Here is a 6,033-nt window from a genome sequence, read left to right on the forward strand (position 1 = left end):
CTCGAGTAATGGAGCCAGTGTTGCTCATCAGGCAGCCGGTTTCTGCAGTGTGGAGCTGTGAGGCTCACACAAGGCGTGACTGACTCGGGCCTGTTCAGTGAGACGGGAAAACACACGACAGAATCTCTCACACTTTAGAGACTCAATTGATAGCAGAGTGTCCAATACCCTTCCTAGGTGCGCATGGTGTGTCCTTGAAGTTGCCAATACTGCTGGGAGAGATAAACCAGAGGGTGGTGATGAAAGTAGAGGGAAACTGCACTGGATTTCGTGCTTGTGCTCTGGTTCTCAGTCCTGTACAGAAACCAAAATGACCAATATTCTTGGGCCACATTTTATTATGTATAACACACAAAAAGGACTAACTGCCAACTCTGATTTAGCCTTGCATTGCTTTCAAGTGACATGTTCTTGGAGGCGCATGTCACGTGTACAGAGGCAAAGTGTGCACACCAAATTTTAAATGAGATTTACTTGAAAAAAAAACCAAGTGGTTCTCAAGTGTGCAGTGTTGCAGTAGTGGCCATGACCTGCTGGCAGCTGCATTTGTTGACCCCTCCTTTAAATACTGTTGTTGCTGGCATGCTGCGCTGGCACCAGGGTAGGAGAAAATGGCACTAAGAAATGGTCTATTCCAACGTTTTACACTGAAGCTTATCCAGCCTCAAGTTCCCACATAATTAACTCACAGTTTCTTAGTCGCAGTCCCGTCAACAGCACAGACCATTAATTAAATCACAAGCCCTGTTGTGTACGATTCAATTACATCATAAGCTAAATGTCTTGGCTCATAACAGAAACAATTCACAAGTGTGTTGAGCATGGATACATCAATCTTGTGTGCTTATGTGCGTTTCTTATGTGCTGTCTGATGGCAGAAAGCATAAGAATAGTACAGAAGACCTGAGTGGCAAGTGAGGATTTTTTATTTTATTTTGTTTTTTTTCACAGAGTGATCCATCCAAGTCTGATCGAAATTGTTTCCTCTCCTGTGCTTATAACTTGAGAACTGGTGGGAAAAAAAAGGTTTTGCAAGAATCATTTTTCATCGAGTTCCATCTGTGAAAACAAGTAAAAAAAAATAAGTAAATAAATAACAAACAAAAACAGGGAACGTTTTTTTTGTTTTTTTCATGTGCGAATGTGAAAAGAAATTTCCGGAGAGACATTTGTTTTTTCCTGTGTGAAACTAAGTGTAAAAGAATTGTATATTTTCCGGGAGAAAAACGTTTTTTCCTCCGTTTCAAAAATGAAAAATAGAAATTTCTCCCAGAACAAAAAATTCATGTGTTTTCACAGATGAATATATATATATATATATATACATATATATATATATATATATATAATAAAGAACATGGAAAGAATATCCTGGCTGGCAAAACCATTTGTTTTCTCCAGTTCTCAACAAGTTAGAGAGAAAACAATTTAGACTCCGATTGACACTCGAAAATGGATCACCCTGAAAAAATAAATTCTCACATGCCATCAGGGCTTCCGTAGAATAGCATTACTTTGGTAAGTACAGTATTTTTAAATACATAAATTGGCAAGATAGTTCAACTAAACAATTGCTTCTGGATTCACTGATTTTGTTAAATGACGTTTTTTTGTTGTTGGACATTTTGGGAAATACTCTTATTGACTTAGCTCGAGATGATTGACACCACTCTCAGATATGAGCCTGGAGGCATTCAGCTTAGTTTAGCATGGAGGAAGCAGCAGGAAGAAATGATAAGTGTGGTGGAAACATCTAACCTGGCTCACTCTGAGGCTCAGAAATAAGCCTAACTGCCCCTTTTAAACTCCCTCATTGTATCTCGTTTGTCTAATCCGTACAGAAAGTGACACACAAAAACAACATGTTGCGGTTTTTATGCGCTGGAACAGTTTCTCTCTCTGGGTAGTGACTTCCTGGAAGTTGTGAGAAGAAACAGCAACTGGAACACCGCTGCTCCAACAGCTGGTAAATCTTTGGTGACAGATGATCTGTGGTATTCAATGGGAAGTGACATCACCTGGCACCGAAGACGAGCCAATAGGAGAGAGCGAGCACCTTGTTTGTTGCCAGTAGATGTGATTTTATTATACATGATATAATTCAAGAGTAGTTCCCCGTGGCTTAAGGGCTCAGCATGATTAACTAATAATCATGGTTTTATAGCTGATACATAGAGCTACTGTACATTTGGGGGTGGTCTGATGATGTTAAGGAAAAGTAATGAACGTCTCTGTGTTTGTGCTGCTTAACTTTGAGAGCAAATATAAAATCTGTGAGCTGACAGGCTGTAGAAACAACTGGCGGAGCGAGGAAAGTGAAAGTGTGTTGCAGTGATCATTTGGAGAGTTTACAGGCCTTGCAACATTCCTCAGCGCTGGAGAAGGCTGATGTTCACGTCTCGCCCTGCTCCCATCATCCCTTACGTACCTCTTTTTGGGCCGTCTACGGGGGCTTTCCTACGGCGCTGGTCATGTGTGCAGCTGGGGATGGAGGCCGTGCAACGCTAATCCTCCTCCCCAGCTCAGGAAAGTACCCTGCCTCCCTGTGCAGAACGAAAACAACAAAGAGCTGAGTGTGGCTGCAGCCTCCGGGGTTCAGTGCACCCACCAGAACATGTCCAAGAGTCACAGCTTGCTGCTTCCTCCTACCCATCTATCCATGCATGACTCCCCTGCTCTCACGCGCTTTTTCTATTTGACCCTCTATTCAACCCATGAAAGACACGTACGATTGCAGGCGACAATGTAATATTCGTCCGCTTCAAACCAGAGACAGAGGACTTTAGAAGGTCAAAAGGAAGGACTCACTGAACGTGACAAAAGAGCCAAAGAATGTGGTCAAGGTTGGTTTTATGGAGGCAAAATGATTCCTGCTGGTGTGACATCATTCCATGTGACTACGTAATGACGGTGAAAACTATAATCCTGCGAGGAAGCATACAGGAAATGTAGAAGCAAAATGTAAAATGAATCCGCTGAGAGAAAGAACAAAAGAATAAGATAGATAGATAGATAGGCAGGCCGATGGTGGGGTTGCAGCAAAGGCTTCTTTATCCACATGTTTACACAAAGTGAGTGCTAACTTAATATGGATATCAATGTCCTAAAACCTGTATTACATACCAAATACTCTAGCGCCACCATGAGGTGGCTTTGAGTGTCTGCTGGACGGATTCCCACTAACATTTGTGATCTTTTCATAATGTCAATCCTATCAATACTTTGAATATCTGCAAAATGAATGACGCTCCCATTAAAGCTGCTGTAAGTCAAATATGTTTTTATTAAAATAATTATAACAGCTCTATAATCTGACAGTAATCACTGTTACAGGGTGTTTGTCAGTAACCCACGTCTCTCTTCCTCCTCTTGCTCATGCAGTAGAAGAGAAAAGAACATTTCTGGTATCCCTGCCCACTTTGTCCAATCAGGACAGAGAACTCCATAGAGAGGCGGTCCTGTCTGCTCGGGAGACGTGCAGAGAGCAGGATCCTCCTGTTTTGATACCTACACCAGCAATGGCAGAACAGGGAAAGCTACCAATTCCAGCGCTCCCGGTGACGGCTCATACTACCAAACAGACCAAGCAATGAAAAACGCTTGAAGAAAAGAAAAGAGGCAAAGAGAGCGGCCATTTTTTCCCCAGGATTCATGCAGTGTTGGGGCGACCTAATGCTTCAAAGAGAGCAGTGAGCAGAATAGAAGAGTTCTGGATAACATCATATGAACTCTGCCTTTAACACATTTATATATTAATTAAATACACCCTTTATCTTCAAACTGAAGCTACAATTCTAGTTGTGATTGTCTCATATGATTCATTGTCATAAATGCAACTTAATCGCAGTTAAAGTCCCAAATGCAAGAATCACAGGTACTTTCGGTGCATCGTGGTGTTTGACTTAAATACCAGTTTTCATCTTTATCTAACCACCGACATTCACCACAGAACCTCATCCATGCAGACGAGGAAAAAAGGATCGCAGTGACTGAAAGTTTTGCAGATTTAATATAAACATTTTGCCCGATGCGCTGAAGAAAAACACATAATCTCTGCTTCATCACATTTATTCTCTCTCCACTTGGAAATGTGTTGTTTGATCACATTCGCACCCCGACCCCTGTTGCTTATTTTGGTGGGCCTGTTCTGAAAAGTCATCTAATCTGAGACCGAAGGGATCAGTTTACAAGGAAAACAAACAAACAAGCAGACCGACGGACAAACAAAAAAGCCAACAAAGGTGTGACACAGGAAACACACAAGGGGACATTGCTATAGCTACCATCACATCATATCCAAGTGATGTGTAGCCTAAATGTGTTTACAGCTACTTTTTGATCTGCATCTACATTTTTCTTATATATTTTATGCACATATACTTCTATAATATACATAAGCGAGCATATTTCTTACTTGTGTCTTGGGAATTTTTTCGCCCTTGAAAAGATTTCCCCAGCAAATTCCACCGTCAGATATATTTTTGTATCACCATATATCACCAACAATGGAAATTCATTGGACTGATAATGAGATTCGGTGAGTACTAAAGGATTGTGTGTGATGTTTTTGAGCTCCTTCCAAGTGAGAAACTGAGGTATACATTGCTGCATTTAAATGGAGAAGAGTTGAGTGAAAAGCTGAGGACACTTTCTCTTCTTTCGTTCCCCTTTGGCTCATTTTTGAATCATCTGACCGTGTTGTAATTCGTCTTCTTTTGCAACAAACCCGTGACAATCACTTCCTGTTTGTGACAATACCAGTCAGGTGGTGATTTCACAAAACAAAAAAAAACGACAACAACAACAAAAAAAAAACCAGTGCAACAGGTGTCATATGGTAAGAAGAAGCCTGCGAGGAAAAATAACATTTTCACATGTTCCTGAAGTGGAGCGGCTCTGTGGAGGTGTTAAAGTAACCCACAGCCAGACACATCATGGGGCGGGTTTAATTTGGATTTTAAACACAAACTGTGTAACTAAGGAGTTACACTCCAAAATAAGATACCCATATTTTAATGATGACACCCACTCTTTCATTTTGACTGATGGAAGGAAAGTTAGAGAACATTATTACTTGGCGTCGAGAATAAATGTCATCTGAAGACATTTTCTTACAATTTTAGGACAGAATTAATCACATTCACTCAAATAGTTCATAATGGATTGAACGCATTTTTCCCCCCAAAAGACATAATAACTTAAAACACATGAATATGGATGATGTGTGCTGTCACACATTTTGGCTTTAATGATGCTCTGCCTCATCATTCAGTCATAACACGGCCATTATGAAGCTGTGAAATATTGCAACCAGGTTTTTCCAGCTTAAAAAAAAAAAAAAAGAATCTGATTGGTGAGATAAGTTTCTTGAGACAAGTGCGACAAACTTAGACACAAGTGAAACATTATTATAATCATTATTCTAAATGATTTACACTCAGTGAAAAAAAATATGAAATGGCTTGTTTTGGGGTGGATTTCTCGCGCGTTTGGCGCACAGCTCCCGTGCGTATTGACACGTTCGGGGGCTTTTTAACTTTAGTATTTACTAAGTGAGTGTCATGTTTATGAGAGCCAGAGCATATTTGTTTGCAGGGAGGTTGGTTGGCTACTGACAGAGTTGGTCGAGCACCCCCTCCTCTCTCTCTCTCTCTCTCTCTCTCTCTCTCTCCCCCCTCTCTCTCTTCAGCTGCCGCGATATTTTCCAGCTCTGGAGCCTCAACCGCACAGCTCGATCGATTCGCATTGATTGTCCCTGACGAGCTGCTCCACTTTCTAGCCAATGTCAGCCAGTCTGCGATCGGGAAGGAGAGAAATGAAGGAAAATCTCTGCCGCCCTGGCGGTGTCATTTCCACACACTTGGGTTGGCCGCCTGCCAGCAGACAGGCCGGCCGAAAGAGGTGGAGTGGACTCTGAGGGCTGAGGGAGAGGAGGAGCGAGCGCGGGATGAGACTCACGTCTGTCGCCTTGCATCGTGGATAACCTCCGCTCGCCAGAAATACATGCACGGGGTGGACTGGGTTCATCTCGTG

This window comes from Pagrus pagrus, assembly GCF_965226575.1.
Source record: "Pagrus pagrus genome assembly, chromosome: 14".
In the NCBI taxonomy this organism is placed as follows: Eukaryota; Metazoa; Chordata; class Actinopteri; order Spariformes; family Sparidae; genus Pagrus; species Pagrus pagrus.